Source organism: Pinus tabuliformis, chromosome 1_1 (genome assembly GCF_031772625.1).
Source record: "Pinus tabuliformis cultivar Carrire ecotype Pingquan chromosome 1_1, CPIR1, whole genome shotgun sequence".
Classification (NCBI taxonomy): domain Eukaryota; kingdom Viridiplantae; phylum Streptophyta; class Pinopsida; order Pinales; family Pinaceae; genus Pinus; species Pinus tabuliformis.
Window position 1 is genome coordinate 322,540,932 of NC_142297.1, and position 16,641 is coordinate 322,557,572.

The window sequence follows — 16,641 nt, forward strand, 5'->3', positions numbered from 1 at the left end:
TCCCACTAAGATGGGTAGTAATCTTAGAAACAAACAAACTAAAACTACTTTCGTTTTCCTTTATGAGAAGTAGATGACAGGGGAGTAAAGAATACCAACCTTAGTCTTGCGCTTGATCCTTTGCTTGTTTCCTCGCCCTTCTGGCGGATCTTTGCCGCTCCTTCCTTGCTTACCTCGCTTCAAAGAGCACCTGTAAAGTCAAAGCAGCATAACACTATCGAAGTACGGAGATCTACAATCATAAACAATATAGGACCAGATATATATTGACCACACAAATGCATATATCATCAAACATACAAGGATGTGGAGGAAAACTTGAATAGTTTTATTAATAGAAAGAGTAGAAGAGAGGATTAAAACCCATTGATCTGACCCAGCATCATCCTCCCAGCTTGAAATCCCTTCTTCACCTCATGAAAAGATTAGATCACCCAACACTATGATATTCCACCAAGAAACCAACAACACTTCCTTACAAAATACAAGATTCCAGCCTCTGGATCTCTGGGATGAGGGATCCATATATAGATGGTTGTAGGGTGGTGATTTAGCTTCTGGGATTTTGATTAGTGTCCTCTCTCTGATAGTCCTTGGTTCCACTTGGAGATTCATGATCTCTTACTCATCCCTGGGCGAATTCAAAGAGGCAAGTGTCACAAGAGAAGTTTATGGAAAATTCCATGATCATCCACCTTGCAAACTGTCTCTGCCATTTGTCTACTCTCGCCCATCACGCCCTACAAAAGTGCTTTCCAGTATGCATCACACTTTTTTCACTGAACAGGTGAGATGCATCGCACCCTTAGCACTGAGTAGTCTGTATGGTCTAGTGTTGACCAGTTCTGAGCAGTTTTCCATGGAGAACTTCTGGGAGATGATGTAATCAGCTGACCTTGTTCCTTTAGGGTATGAAACAACACTTTTAGGGACTTAGAAGCCCTTGGTTTATGAACATATATTATTGGAGTTGCAGTGCCCAAATATGTCTATAACACAAACTAAAAAACAGATTTTTTGAAAAAGTTACCAAGACTTTAGAAAAGTGGGTTTGAAATGAAGAAAGATTAAAGTGTAAGGTATATAAAGAAAAATCATGATAGAAAGTCATCTCATTGTAAAAAAGGTCAAGTGGAGAGCTAAAATTTCATTTTGAAGGAAGGGTGAGCAAAAAGGGAAGAAAAAATGAAATTTGGTGCAAGTTTGCCTGGTGCTATGCATTGGGAGCACGGAACTGCCCATCAGAAGGGTGTTGCACATCAGTCACTTTTCTCCTTCATTAAAATACACTGGTGCTACGCATCAAGCTAGCGCTGTGCATTGGGTGGACCATGCTACGCATTGAGCTGCCAAAGTTATAATTCACCCAAATTCATCCTCCATCAATTCTTTTGTTGCGTTCACCTCCTAACAAGTAAGTGTCAATACATCCTAAGCTTAAATAGAGTTTTTCATGTTTGGTTCATGATTTTTGCTTCCTAAAGGTCAAACCCTAGCTTGCCTCTATACTCTATTTCACATCATTGCAAAACCACAATCCCTTGTCCCTTTTCCCAACTTCATTGCACTAAAACTACCCCTTGATTCTATTTTCCCTTTCCCTATTTCCCTAAGAAACTAATCCCTTTTATCAAACCCTCAGTCCCTCAAACATCAAAACCCTAGCTCCCTAAATCCTTCCCTTCATTCCCCTACCTCATCTCATTACTATTGTTCCATTTACAAAATCTCTTCATACTCACCTTTTTGTTCCCACCTATTATCCATTATTCACCATATCATCACCACATTATCTCATAGAGACAAGCATGGAAAGAGGTAGTGAATCAGATTTTGAAGAGGACACGCTTAGTGATAGCTCAAGAGAAAGAAATTTGTAGCAAAGGAAGCCTCACAAAGGTGGAAAAATCATCAGGGAGGAACCTATTAGCATGAGTGAACTCCTTGCTTGCCCACTAGCCACCACATGTTTCAGATATCAGTCCTGTTTTGAGTTTTGTGAAATGGTTGAGAGGGTCAAATTTCACCATGAGTTAGCAAGGCAGTTTGTGATAAACATGGATAACAATATGGTACATATTGCTGGGGTAAACTTCACTCTTTCACTAACTATCATTGCAGAGGCCATAAGAATTCCAGATGTAGGGGAAAAGTGGAACAAAAGGAAAAATATTAGTAAGCAGCATTATGAGCCTTATATCAAGGCCAAGTACCATGGCAAACTCAGTAGGGTGTTTCCTTTTAAATTCCTGGAGGACCGGCATGTTCCACTCATGAGGGTAGGTTCTCCAAACTTTATGCCTACCACATCAGATTGCTCATGCACTTCACCAAGGTCAGAATGATGAGCATCCCTTATTTCATATGCAAAAACATAGAGAGGATGACAGTGATTGCAAAGAGAAAACCATATCCACAGCAACTCAATAGCATTTATCATTTTTCTTTCATCAAAATTATTGTTTTGCATCAGCTCACTCAATTTGGAATGCCATGGGAAAATTTCATTGCCCATGAGTGCTTCAAGAGGCCTCAAATATTTTCAGATCCGCAAGAGGAAGGTGAAAAGGAGCCTGAAAATAAAACAAAGGAGGTTCCTATGTTTGTCAGAGGCACAAGGAAGCTTTTTGCTCCTGCCAGGCAAGTACTATCTCCACCGGAGGTGGAAGGGGTCTCGTTTTCTTCACCAAAACACAGGAAAATGCTATCTTCATTGGGGTGGAAGGGGCTTTGCCTTCTTCTCCAGCTATACAGGTTGGCCAGTAGTTGAATAGCAAAGACAAAGGGAAACAAAAGATGCATGAGGAGAGCCGTCCTGAAGAGCAAGACAAAGAATTTTACTTTGATTGAGGAGGATGTTACTGATTTGGGCTCTCAAAGCTTAAGACTCAAGGACATGATTATCAAAGAGAAGCGGGTTGAAATTCAAGCCTTATCACTTAACCTTGAGAGGGCCAAATGAATCATTAACTATCTTGAGTAGGAAAACAAATAATTGACATATAAGCAAGCTATTATGGAGTTGTAGATAATTAGGGAAGATAGGCAAGAGGCAAAGAAAACAAAGATCGAGATGACCTCCCTTGAGCAAGAAAGTGAGAATGACCGAGAGACATGGTTGGAAAGGGTGAACATTCACCTTGAGAAGTTGCTTGAGAAATCCAAAAAAGAGAAGAGAATGCTATGCCATATGGCCTATCATTACTTAACTCGAAACAAAATCTGCAATGCAAGGACAAAGAGGCTAAAAGCTAAGTTAAGGAGAGCCTTGAGGGCCAAGAAAGAATATGATAAACTCAAAATCTTGGTTGAAGCTTCATTATCTCAGCAAAGCACTTAATGAGGTTGCCTCTTACCAAATTTGAGGAAATTTTGAAAAAAAAATTGTCATTTTGCATTTTTGAAAATAGAAACACAGGAAATTCCAGCTGATGGCGCTGCACATTGAATTAGTGCATCCTCTTGACAAATGGATTATAGATTTGGATTCAGCATCAAAAAATAAGCAAGCCCATAAAGTTTCATCAATTTTGGAAAAGATCTTGGCCACCAAAAGGGCAAAAAACACTCAAAAAATGCCCTCTCTACCACTTTTTGGACCCACAGGAAGCAGTCTTGGGAGAATTGATGTTTGAAGGGGCAAATCAACTGTAAATTAAAAAATCAAAAGTGTTCCAGACACTAGACAGACATAGCTTTCCAACAAGCTATCTTGGGCCTAATTTGGATGAGTGGAAGGCCTCCAAAAGCTTCCCTAAAGGGGCACTGCGCATTAGGCTTAGGGCGTTGCGCATCAAGCAAATTTTTGTCAATTTTGCCTAAAAGTCAAATTTCGCCTAGTTTTTTCAGTAGTTGACTTCTCCTTCTTGTCTTGGTAAATTTTGCATGGTAAATGATGTAATATGATGTAAATATTGATGGAAAACACTTGATGGGGTAGATACATCAAATCAAAAGTGGTTTTGAACTGAATATATTAGTTTCCTTAGTTTTAGAGGCAAGCTGTTCCATTGCCTATTTTCTTGTTCCTAGTTTAGATGTTGTTGAAATAGCTCCTTGACTCATGGATTCGACCCCTGATGACTAGCATGAGTTTTTTTATGCCTATATTATGTTTTCTCTTAGTCATTTGTAGAGGTTGGACTTTGGTGGAAGTGGTGGCACTCATTGAACATTTGTATCAACAATTTGGCAAGGAATAAAACTAGGTTTCATAGTTATTTTTGTGGGATTCTTGTGATAGTGATTTTATGTATTATTTCTTATTTGTAATGAGTTTTTCTTATGTTTTATATGTATCCAAATCCATCTTTCTCTTCTAAAACTAAATGAATCAAGGTGAATGGACAAAATACATTGTTGTGCTTTGTCTTGGGAATGCATTTGGTTTTCAATGTTCTCAACTATTTGAAGAGGATTCATAGTTTCTTTATGCCCTCCTCAACTCCTTAGCTGTCTTAGTATACCATCTTAATCCATTTCTAGTACATAAACCCTTGTCTGCCTCGCCCCACTGTTAAGGGATAAATTCCCCTAGGGTCTTGGGTTAATACCCTAGCAAATTAGAGGTTATCTATATAGAGAAACACACATTCCATGCAGCCATGATGCGAATATACACAAACTCTACGATGAAAAGCATACCTGGGGGTCCTACGTTTGAGAAGCTCCAACCAGGGTCCAAACCCTCTTGGAGTTCTTTTTGCTCCTTCAGCCTGCAAAACAATCAATTCAAGAAAGTACAACAGTATATGGACCAAGCATCACAAAGAAATCATCTTCATAGTATATTGAAAGGTAGTTAGTTACACAATTAAAACAAACATTCATGTGAGAATCATAACGTTGATATCATAAACATGAAGAAGATTTATATCAGGAACAAAGACAAGTGTTTCTTTTATTATAAATAACTAAAGTACAGAAGGGAACAATTTCACCTGAGTCGTCCTTTCACAGGCTCCAAGCAGAACCGTCCTCCAGATTCGTCTAGTCTCAAGTCTTTAACAAACTCCTTCCATGACTTACTCCATGATATCATAAGTAGTAGATAGACATCATCACACAAGGAAACAAGGGTTTCCTGTAAATGGGGGGAAGTGCAGGAGGCATAAGGATCTTCAGACCTGGTCAAGGAAATCTCAGCATAGTAATCTTTCTCTCTCTTCTCTCCTCCCTTAGGCCCTCCCATTGAAGCCTTTTTATACTTCTCCGAAAGTAGTTTTTTAGTTGGGAATTCGTTGGGAACAGTTGGGCCATGGGCACTAACAGGTAATCAACAGGTGAAACCCATGATCTCCGCCCGAAATTAAGGAGATTTAATTTTTTTAAGTGTTTTAAGACATATACATGGGTTGGGTATACACAGACCCGCGTACACATGCGTTTAGCTCAGGGCAATGTCGTGTATAGGGAGTAAAACATTGTTTTTTAAATTTTTGGACCAGGTCTGGAAGGAGGGGTTGCCCTAAGCCATAAGTGCAGCATCACAAACCTCAAGAGTGAAATTTGGAGCTATAAAACCCATGGAACATGACTATATCCCTGAGTTGATTTCCTGGACCCAATCTACCTTCCCCAATTGATCCAGCAACCAAAACCTAAAAATCAAACCAGAAACCCTGAGCTACTATACTTAGCCTAAAATCTGGATTTAATTCAGTCATCTCAAGCCCTAATTGCCAATATCCTAATTAAGATTGACAAGGAGAAATCCCTCTCCCAACCTGGTAGGGCTAGCTACTAGGTTAAGCATGGTTTGATGCTACCCTAGACGTGCCTTCCTTCAGCTTGAGGTAGATCCAGGCCCTAACAGCTTACATGTTTTCCATGTGTTTGACTAAACGTCTAGTCTATTATAGGAAGTCTAGGTCCAGATTTTTATTTGAGTTTGAATGTTTAGCCTTGTTGTCATGTCATATATCATTCTAGAAAGTCTTAGGCAGTTATGTGTAGTGTTCTAAAGGTTGACCTAGAATTGTGGCTCAGATGTCGAGGCCACACCCTCTGAACTGGGTAAGTTGGGTCACATCCACATGGAGGCAGTGTTGTGGATACAGTTGGAGGCCTTTAACCACACCCAAGCCTTGTCATGCATGTGATTGTGAGTCTAGGTCAGTGAAAAAGATCCCCATCTCAAGGTTTGGTCACTTGGGGTGGTCCTTTGGCCTCTGAGTATCTTATAGTCCCGAGGGATGTTGTCAATTGTCAATTTGTGGTCAGTTGTAGCCCCACATCCTTAGCTAGAGCTGGGAGGTTGGGTCAGTTGTAGCCCCACATCCTTAACATAGTGCCTAACATCTAACACCATAAGCCATTGAATCCAGATAAGCAATATCTCCACAATAATGATTATTGGACTCAAAACTTTTGTAAAATTTCCAATAAAAATAGCACCCACCCTTTTGTCATAGAGATTGTCGCCAACAAAAATTACCTTCACTCTTCATGGAAAATTGTAGTGCAAGTGTTGTTTGAGCATCCTCACAATGGAATGTCACTGTTGCCCATGATTTGTTGTCGTTAAAACTTGGTGAATTCACATTCATTAGATCAATTGTATTTGTCTAAATACACTATTTAAATATATTTTTATGAAAACGTTATTTGAAATAACATAAAAACTCCATTATAAAAATTTAGGCCCTCTGTAAACATAATTAGGAAAAGGTTCCAATTGGGAAATGTATTCATATAAATACACCATTTAAATATATTTTTATCGAATCATTATTTGAAGTAATAAAAAAATCTCCATTATAAAAATTTAGGCCCTTCTAAACTTAATTAGGAAAGGGTTCCAATTGAGAAATTTTGCCACTACATCCACTAATAACAACGTTTTTATTCCAATCGAATTATAAAATAATCTTATCATTGCATAAAATATTTACCAGTAATTAGTAAGAAATTCCTTACAATTGCCTTTACATCATATACACTTATCTTTAAAAGATTTTGCACCAATATATCCCTTTGTGTGATTTTTTTCTATAATCAAAATGATAAGTTCATATTAAAAAACTTGGTAATTATATTGCCACTCCATCCTTTCAAATCTTAAAAAATTACACTCCAAGACTTCAACTATAATCCATTGTAGAAGCTATAAACACTAGATTATTAATCTCTTTGGCTTTCTAAGTTTTTTGGATGCTTCAATGAAATACAATCAATTTTTTCAACTTTTCCATTTTTCAAATTTTTAAATGTTAAAGCTACAATCAGTGAGAGAGTTTAGTCCTTTAAACTATCACTCTTGAACCATGTAAAAACATGTTTGCATTTTCTATTCTATTCGAGAGTCTAATGCTTTTTAAGTAAGGGGGATATACGCAGTGCATTATATTAGATATCATTTTTGGGATTCAACTGCGTTAAGTATGTCATTCAAACGTATGACCATTTCCATGAGAGGTAGTCGTAACTGACTAATTTCTCATGATTTTTTTGAATAGTTCACTTAGCACTCATTGCATCGGGTGATGCTCACAGGGGTGAAGAAGTGGGATTGAAACTAGTGAAATGTGGAGAACGAATCACATAGCATCAATCATCACTTCCGGGGCTTGCACCCGGTAACCAGGACTTCCCAGGAGGTCACCCATCCCAGAACTCCTCTGGCTCAAGCGCGCTTAACTGTGGAGTTTTTCATTGCATCGGGTGATGCTCACAGGGGTGAAGAAGTGGGATTGAAACTAGTGAAATGTGGAGAACGAATCACATAGCATCAATCATCACTTCCGGGGCTTGCACCCGGTAACCAGGACTTCCCAGGAGGTCACCCATCCCAGAACTCCTCTGGCTCAAGCGCGCTTAACTGTGGAGTTTTTCATTGCATCGGGTGATGCTCACAGGGGTGAAGAAGTGGGATTGAAACTAGTGAAATGTGGAGAACGAATCACATAGCATCAATCATCACTTCCGGGGCTTGCACCCGGTAACCAGGACTTCCCAGGAGGTCACCCATCCCAGAACTCCTCTGGCTCAAGCGCGCTTAACTGTGGAGTTTTTCATTGCATCGGGTGATGCTCACAGGGGTGAAGAAGTGGGATTGAAACTAGTGAAATGTGGAGAACGAATCACATAGCATCAATCATCACTTCCGGGGCTTGCACCCGGTAACCAGGACTTCCCAGGAGGTCACCCATCCCAGAACTCCTCTGGCTCAAGCGCGCTTAACTGTGGAGTTTTTCATTGCATCGGGTGATGCTCACAGGGGTGAAGAAGTGGGATTGAAACTAGTGAAATGTGGAGAACGAATCACATAGCATCAATCATCACTTCCGGGGCTTGCACCCGGTAACCAGGACTTCCCAGGAGGTCACCCATCCCAGAACTCCTCTGGCTCAAGCGCGCTTAACTGTGGAGTTTTTCATTGCATCGGGTGATGCTCACAGGGGTGAAGAAGTGGGATTGAAACTAGTGAAATGTGGAGAACGAATCACATAGCATCAATCATCACTTCCGGGGCTTGCACCCGGTAACCAGGACTTCCCAGGAGGTCACCCATCCCAGAACTCCTCTGGCTCAAGCGCGCTTAACTGTGGAGTTTTTCATTGCATCGGGTGATGCTCACAGGGGTGAAGAAGTGGGATTGAAACTAGTGAAATGTGGAGAACGAATCACATAGCATCAATCATCACTTCCGGGGCTTGCACCCGGTAACCAGGACTTCCCAGGAGGTCACCCATCCCAGAACTCCTCTGGCTCAAGCGCGCTTAACTGTGGAGTTTTTCATTGCATCGGGTGATGCTCACAGGGGTGAAGAAGTGGGATTGAAACTAGTGAAATGTGGAGAACGAATCACATAGCATCAATCATCACTTCCGGGGCTTGCACCCGGTAACCAGGACTTCCCAGGAGGTCACCCATCCCAGAACTCCTCTGGCTCAAGCGCGCTTAACTGTGGAGTTTTTCATTGCATCGGGTGATGCTCACAGGGGTGAAGAAGTGGGATTGAAACTAGTGAAATGTGGAGAACGAATCACATAGCATCAATCATCACTTCCGGGGCTTGCACCCGGTAACCAGTTAAGCGCGCTTGAGCCAGAGGAGTTCTGGGATGGGTGACCTCCTGGGAAGTCCTGGTTACCGGGTGCAAGCCCCGGAAGTGATGATTGATGCTATGTGATTCGTTCTCCACATTTCACTAGTTTCAATCCCACTTCTTCACCCCTGTGAGCATCACCCGATGCAATGAGTGCTAAGTGAACTATTCAAAAAAATCATGAGAAATTAGTCAGTTACGACTACCTCTCATGGAAATGGTCATACGTTTGAATGACATACTTAACGCAGTTGAATCCCAAAAATGATATCTAGTCTAATGCTTTGTTTATTCTTACAGATGCATAGTCAAAGCATTTAGTTGACCTAGATAAGGTGCACATAGAATTTCACTATCCAAAGTGTTTTTTAGCAAAATATACCGTCAACCCTCATATCAAATACTATGAAAATAATAAAATTATAATTCACTTCAAAGATTGCAAAAGAGCATGTCATATATTGTTTATATCTACTCTAATAAATAAAATAGCAAACCAAAAAACCTTTAGCACATAAAATTGCATTTCCTAACAAAGAATCATATAAATAAAAAACCTATCCCCAATTCTAAAAAAAATCAAAAATTATTTATATACTATAAACAAATTAGCATATGAATATAATATTATAAATATAATTCACTTACACAAATCTAATCTAAATGAAAATGTTTTAATTCTATCTTTTCATAATCACCAATATGTTCATTTTCTGTTTCTACTAATAATTGTTTTTCATTTAATTGATTTCATTAAAATCACCTATGTAATCTTAACCTCACCTATAAAATAACTATACTACAAAACAGTAATATTAAACTTGTAATCCCAACATTTAATTGCCTGTATGACCCTTTTTGCAGATCTCATAGATTCATAAACCACACAACACAAGACAATCATTCCAAGCTACATATCTTAAAGTTAAATATACTATAGAATGTACAGAAAAAAATCATTCAAAGGTACATATCTGATACTTTAATATATTATAGATTGTACATCCACCACGTGCTATGTTATGTCAATTATTTGACAGAATTACATTAGTGAGTTTGTTTATAAACATATTATTTATGGCTTTGAGCTTAGCATCCTACAAAAGACTCACCCAATTTTGAGTCAACAGATGCCTCTCCTTGTGCATAGATTGTACTCGACCTAACAAAGGAATCGTATGCAAAATATTCTTTTGAAAGCATAAGCATATTCATCGTTTGGTTCAACTACCATCACCAGTAATCTTTGCAAGAACACAAACCATCTTTAAAATGGTGGAATCTGTTTGCATCTCTTACAATAATTTCTCGCCCAACAATCTTGGAGATGAACTTAGTGGCATTGTGGCAGTCACTACACACACGAAGGTTCTTCATGATACGAATGGGGGTGCCTGGGCTTGTATTAATGATCCCAAAACTAATGGCTAGCTTCTCACTATGACTGCATAGAATATTTTCCTTAGCCTCCTCATCCACATCCTGCAACACAAGATTTGTATCAGGCACATAACCTGCCTTCCTCATTTGCCCATACAAGGTTTCCAACGTTGCATAAATTTTTTCAGATTGAGGATGGGTTCTGTCTCCCACGAGGAATGTATGAACCTCTCTATGTACTGCAACAACACTGCACCCTGGTGGCTTCTTCACTCCCCTCTCTTTCATCATTGTCCTCAACTTTACTACATCCTCCCACCTGCGTGCCTCAGCATAGATGTTTGACAACAGTACATAATATCCAGCATTGTTTGGTTCTAATTCAAAAAGGTGTTTTGCTGCTTGTTCTCCAAGCTCAATATTGCAGTGAATTCTGCAGGCCCCAAGCAAGGCTCCCCACACATCTGCGTTGGCCTCTAATGGCATCTTTTTGATAATGTCATGAGCTTCATCTAGATGCCCTGCACGCCCAAGAAGATCAACCAAGCATGCATAATGCTCCAGCTCAGGTGCAAGGCCATAATCTGATATCATGCACTGAAAGTATCGGCGACCCTGGTCGACCAACCCTGCATGAGAGCAGGCAGTCAAAATAGCAGTGAAGGTGATATGATCCGGCTTTGTGCCTGTCTGTTGCATTTGGGAAAAGAGAGCCAGAGCATCCTCACCATATCCATGAATTCCGTATGCCAGAATCATTGTATTCCATGACACAACGTTTTTTCTAGGCATTCTTTCAAACAATTTGTAAGCAATGTTAACATTCCCACATTTGGCATACATGTCTATAAGTGCAGTGCCCACAACAACATCAGATTCAAATCCACTTCTTATTGCGTAACAGTGGATCTGTTTACCATGTTCCAGAACTAATAAATTGGCACATGCAGGAAGAACACTAACTATGGTGATTAAGTTGGGTTTTAAACCCTGGACTTGCATTTTGTTGAAGAATGCCAAGGCTTCTTGTGGGCGGCCATTTTGGGTATAACCAGCAATTAATGCAGTCCATGACACAACAGTTTGTTCAGGCATTTTTTCAAGCAATTTGTGGGCAACTTTAACATTACCACATTTAGAATACAGGTTTACAAGTCCATTAACCACAACGACATCAGATCCAAATCCATTTCGTATTGCATAACCATGGATCTGCTTACCTTGTTCCAGAGCCAATAAATCTGCGCATGCAGGAAGAACATTGACTATCACAATTGAGCTGGGTTTTATACATTGGACTTGCATTTCATTGAATAAGGCCAAGGCTTTATGAGGGTGGCCATTTTGAGAATAACCAGCAATTATTGCAGTCCATGATACAACATCCTGTTTAGGCATCCTTTCAAGCAATTTGTGGGCAATGTCAACATTCCCACATTTGGCATACATGTCAACAAGAGCCGTGCCCACAACAATATTAGACTCAAATCCACTTCGGATTGCATAACCATGGATCTGCTTGCCTTGTTCTAGAGCCAGTAAATTGGCACACGCAGGCAGAACACTAATTATGGTAACTGAATTGGGTTTAACACCCTGCACATGCATTTTATTGAACACTGCCAAGGCTTCATGGGAATGGTTATTTTGAGAATAACCAGCAATTATTGCAGTCCATGAAACAACATCTTGTTTGGGCATTCTTTCAAGCAATTTGTGGGCAATGCTAACATATCCACATTTGGCATACATGTCTATAATTGCAGTGCCCACAACAATATCAGATTCAAATCCATTTCTTATTATGTAACCATGGATCTGCATACCCTGTTCCAACGCAAATAAATCGGCACACACAGGAAGTACATTAACCAGGGTACTTGAATTGGGTTTTATACCCTGGACTTGCATCTCATTAAAAAATGCCAAGGCTTCATGGGGTTGGCCATTCTGAGAATAACCAGTAATCATAGCATTCCAAGACACAACGTTTTGTTCAGGCATTCTTTCGAACACTTGGCGTGCATTCTCTAATTTCCCGCACTTGGCATACATTGAGGTCAGTGCCGTACCCACAAATACGTCTGACTCAAAACCCCCTGCGATGATATCTTCGTGAACCTTCGTGCCTGCTTGGACATCTGATAGGCTGCTACATGCTTTGATTACAGACAAAAATACCCACTTGTCGGGGATTATCCCTGAGCGTTGCATTTGATAATACATCCTCAGGGCTTTGTCCCAGATTCCGTTTGTCACATAATCTCTGATCGTCTCCTTCCATATGAGAGCATTCCTCTGTTTTTCTATCTGTACATCCGGACATTCCGAAACTTGTCTGGTGCTATTCAGTTTATTCCTACGGCGCTCTGCAACAACAATGGAAGTGGGAATGGGACGAAGACCATGAAAATGAAATGAAAGATGTGTGCAACGGAATGAAGTTTGATTGGAAGATGGAAAGGGGTACAGGTATGTAAAAGCTGGGAAGAAATTTTGGGACATATTCATCCAACACAATGCTAGACAAGGGAGGGCAGAGGAGACCTACCATAACACAGTCATTCTTTACATTAACTTCACTGCACCAACATGTTCATCTCCTATTATCATTACAGAGTAGGTACGGTGAGGTTGCAGAGCAGGCAGAGTGAAAGGCAGGACCGCTTACAAATTGCACCTTGCTCGCTAACCGAGTTTAATGTTATCCGACTTGTAAAACCCACAATGGTTGAGAAAATCCACACAATCCACAAATCATAAGGAAATCTTGCTCCAACAAACAGAAGTGTTCAAGAATGCGTCCTGCTTGAACTTATCCGATTCGTTAATGTTATGAAATATCTCAGGTTTATATTTTTGGAACAAACAATTTAAATGTTAATGAATACATCTATGTATTTACAGCTGCAGTGATCTACCTACTATTTTATGACAAAAAGAGTAATTTTTTTCCAAAAAGCAAAACACCGTTTTTTTATTAATATAGAACAGTTAAAATACACTTTATAACAAAATTGTAAACACCTCACAGTGCTGAAGGATTACAGGACATGGAGAGCAGCATACACATCATAATTTCTACTGCCTATCATTACAGTGAAATAATTTGACTCTGGGATCATGCGTTCAAAAAAAGATGCAGCAGGAAGTTGTTGGGTCATATAATATCAATAATTTTGCATATTGGAAATTAGCTGGCTGCAACATATGATGGATACAAATGGAAGCCAAAGTGTTTACAGCTGAGCAAACACAGGAAACATATAGTTGTCTGTGATCCAAATGTCAGCTATAATGACCAGATGAGAAGCATGAGAACACTAGAAAGTAACTGCATAGTCAAAATTACAATGACAGATTTGGCTAAAGACTATATCCTTAGAGTAGGCTAGGGAAGGTCTACTTAAAGTTGCTGTGATGAAGCCCTGTCAATAGAGAGATGTCCATTGTTTATAATATGTGAATTTTTGATCTCTTAAAAATGATGAGGCCTTCTTCAGCCTCCGGGGGCCCTTTTTGAGAGCAGGTTCACCTTTTGGTTCCACATCCTATGAATGTGCTGAAATTTGAGGACAAGGAATTTAGTCTTTAAAGCTGAAATCCAGTCCATCCAGTGACTTAAACACATAACTTGTAGATGTGATTTGCCCAAGATCTAGTTTATGATACATTTTGAATCTCCAATAACCTGCAGGGAGGAAATATGGAGGGAAGAGGCAAAAAATAGAAGCACCCAAACAACACAGATTTCAGCTTTTGTATTGGAGCCAGTCCCAAAGTTGGCCCAAATATGGAAGGAGGAGGACCCAATGATATGTATAAGTGCCCCGGCTCCACACTAAGAGTTTTGGGCTGCTCCATCAAAGAATCCAAGATGTGTAGATCTGGAGAGGGAGGGGAAACAAAAGGGTCTAATAGGTTTGGGCAGAGGAGACCTCCAATAGTCCTTGAAAAAACCAGTGATCCGAGGCAAAATGTAGGAGGAAGAGATAGGGCAGTTTTCAAAAATGAACTTGTTTCTAACCTTTCATATGCCCCAAGCTACGAAGATAGGTAGGGATTTAAAGGGGCCCATCATTTGATTCCACCAATGAAGGTTTTCATATATGGAGGAAAAGGGACTAGGCTCTAGCGAATAGAAAAAGGACAACACCTTGGACCATAACAACTTGGAGAAAGAGCATTGGAAAAATAGATCATGGACAATCTCAAAGCCATTTGAAAAGAGGCAACATTTGTTGGGCCCACATAAACCTTTGTTTAAGAGATTGTGCTAGGTGAGAAATTCATTCTCTAGTAGAAGCCAAACAAAACACTCGAGCTTCAAGGGAATTGGCTAGTGCCAAAGTTTTGTGGTCCACCAATTTGAGTGGGTAAGGATGGTCTTGTTGAAGATGTAATCATATGCTAATTTTGTTGAAGGATGATTTGAAGATTTGTTCCCACACCACACGATGGAGTCATCAACATCAAATAAAAAAAATACGTTGGAAATGAGGACCTTGATGAAAGCATTCCACTCCAAGGCTAGGGAACCCTGTAAGTCTAAATCAACATTGATTTCCAGTTTCCTGACAGTGTATTTTCAAACTTGCCCCTCAAAGCCTAATCAAGGTTGAATATACCTTTGGAGTGAAGAGTGGCTATGAGATTCAGGGAGAGTAGATGGCATAAAGGCCCTCCCAAGAACGAGCTTTTCCCAAGAATGATATTCTGACCATTGCCAACCTTCCATATTAATCCTTTAGTTAGCCATGGAAGAGCCATTTGTATCCCTTTCCATGAGGGAGGCCCTGAAAGAGATTTGTAAGTAAAACTTGGTTGGATCCACTCCTTAAGGGGTCTATTTTGTAGATATTTGGCACATATTAATTTGCTCCAAAGGCCAAAGTTAGTAGCATCCCTCCAAAGACTTTTCATTGCAAGGGCACAACCAAAAAATTTGAGGTTTTTAAAGCCCCAACCTCCAAGATGTTTTGGAATGGACAATAATTCCCATTTTTCTAGATGAATGTCATTAGTTGATTTCTTTCCTGTCCTTAGGAAGTTGAAGCTAGCCTGCCTGATTTTGTTAATAATGGATTTGGGAATTTTAGAAAGGGTTAACCAATAAACAGGCATGCCCTCAAGGACAGATTTCAAGAGAACCATTATGCCACCAAGAGATAGCTAGCGGTAGCACCAGAGACTGATTCTTTTTTCAACATGTTTGACAAGCCAAAGCCAATCATGGGCTTGATAACAATTTGGCTTTATTGGATATCCCAAGTAAGTGAATCCCTATGCCAGGGATCCCAACTCAAATAGGAGAAAGTTTACCACATCTTAGATGACTTGTAGCTGAGTGTCGAAGTAGTAAAAGGAAGAATTATTTGTGTTAATTGCGAAGCATGTGGCAAAGCATAAAAGTTTGAAAATATGTGAATAATCTTCCCATTTAGTGGTCAAGCCTTCCCCAAAATGAGAACATCATCAACAAAGAGGAGATAAGAAACAATTATGTAACACCCTCCTCCCACATTTACCCAAGTTGATTGGTCCACTGAGGTAAACATGTGACGAAGAGTTACTATGATGTGATTCAACTCCCCATGTACAGTTGAGGAAATGGAACTGAAAAAACAAAAGCAATATGACCTTTCTCAAAAGCTACAGAACCTTCAGGAGACAACCAACCCTTTCAGGTGCCCAACCCCTAAGACAATGTGTCATTTTATTGAGCTAGACCACCAGATGCTGCCATGACAAGCCATGCATGTGACTAATACCCTCCAGTTGCTCCCACAGCAAGGCATGCATGCAACTGTGGCCTTCTTCAGGTAGTTTTGAGCCAACGACCCCAGATTCTATGCCACCTTTTCAAGGTTAGGTCTCAGGCCTCTGCCTAGAACTTCATGGAACTTCCAGAAATGATAAATAACAATGAATTAAACCTACTAATGCAACATTGGTACAAGGCGTTGACCTGACCCCTACTAGCCATAAAAGACATTTCATCAAACATACCACAAACATGTAATCTACCAGTCATAATCATAGATATGAGCATAGGGGTCTCATACTTATTTGAGAATCGCCAAGAAGAGTTGATGCCTTATCACAATAGCTACATTATCATCTATTAGGTCATATATTCATTCACATTTCATGTACTAACCAAATCATGATGAGATCCATAACCAAAGTTTGTCATAAATCACACTTATAAC

The 16,641-nt window shown here is 39.8% G+C and overlaps 1 pseudogene; it reads right to left on the bottom strand.

Moving 5' to 3' along the window:
- Window positions 1–10,008: 10,008 nt before the first annotated feature.
- Window positions 10,009–13,305, bottom strand: LOC149212848 (pentatricopeptide repeat-containing protein At1g11290, chloroplastic pseudogene; annotated as a pseudogene).
- Window positions 13,306–16,641: the final 3,336 nt, after the last annotated feature.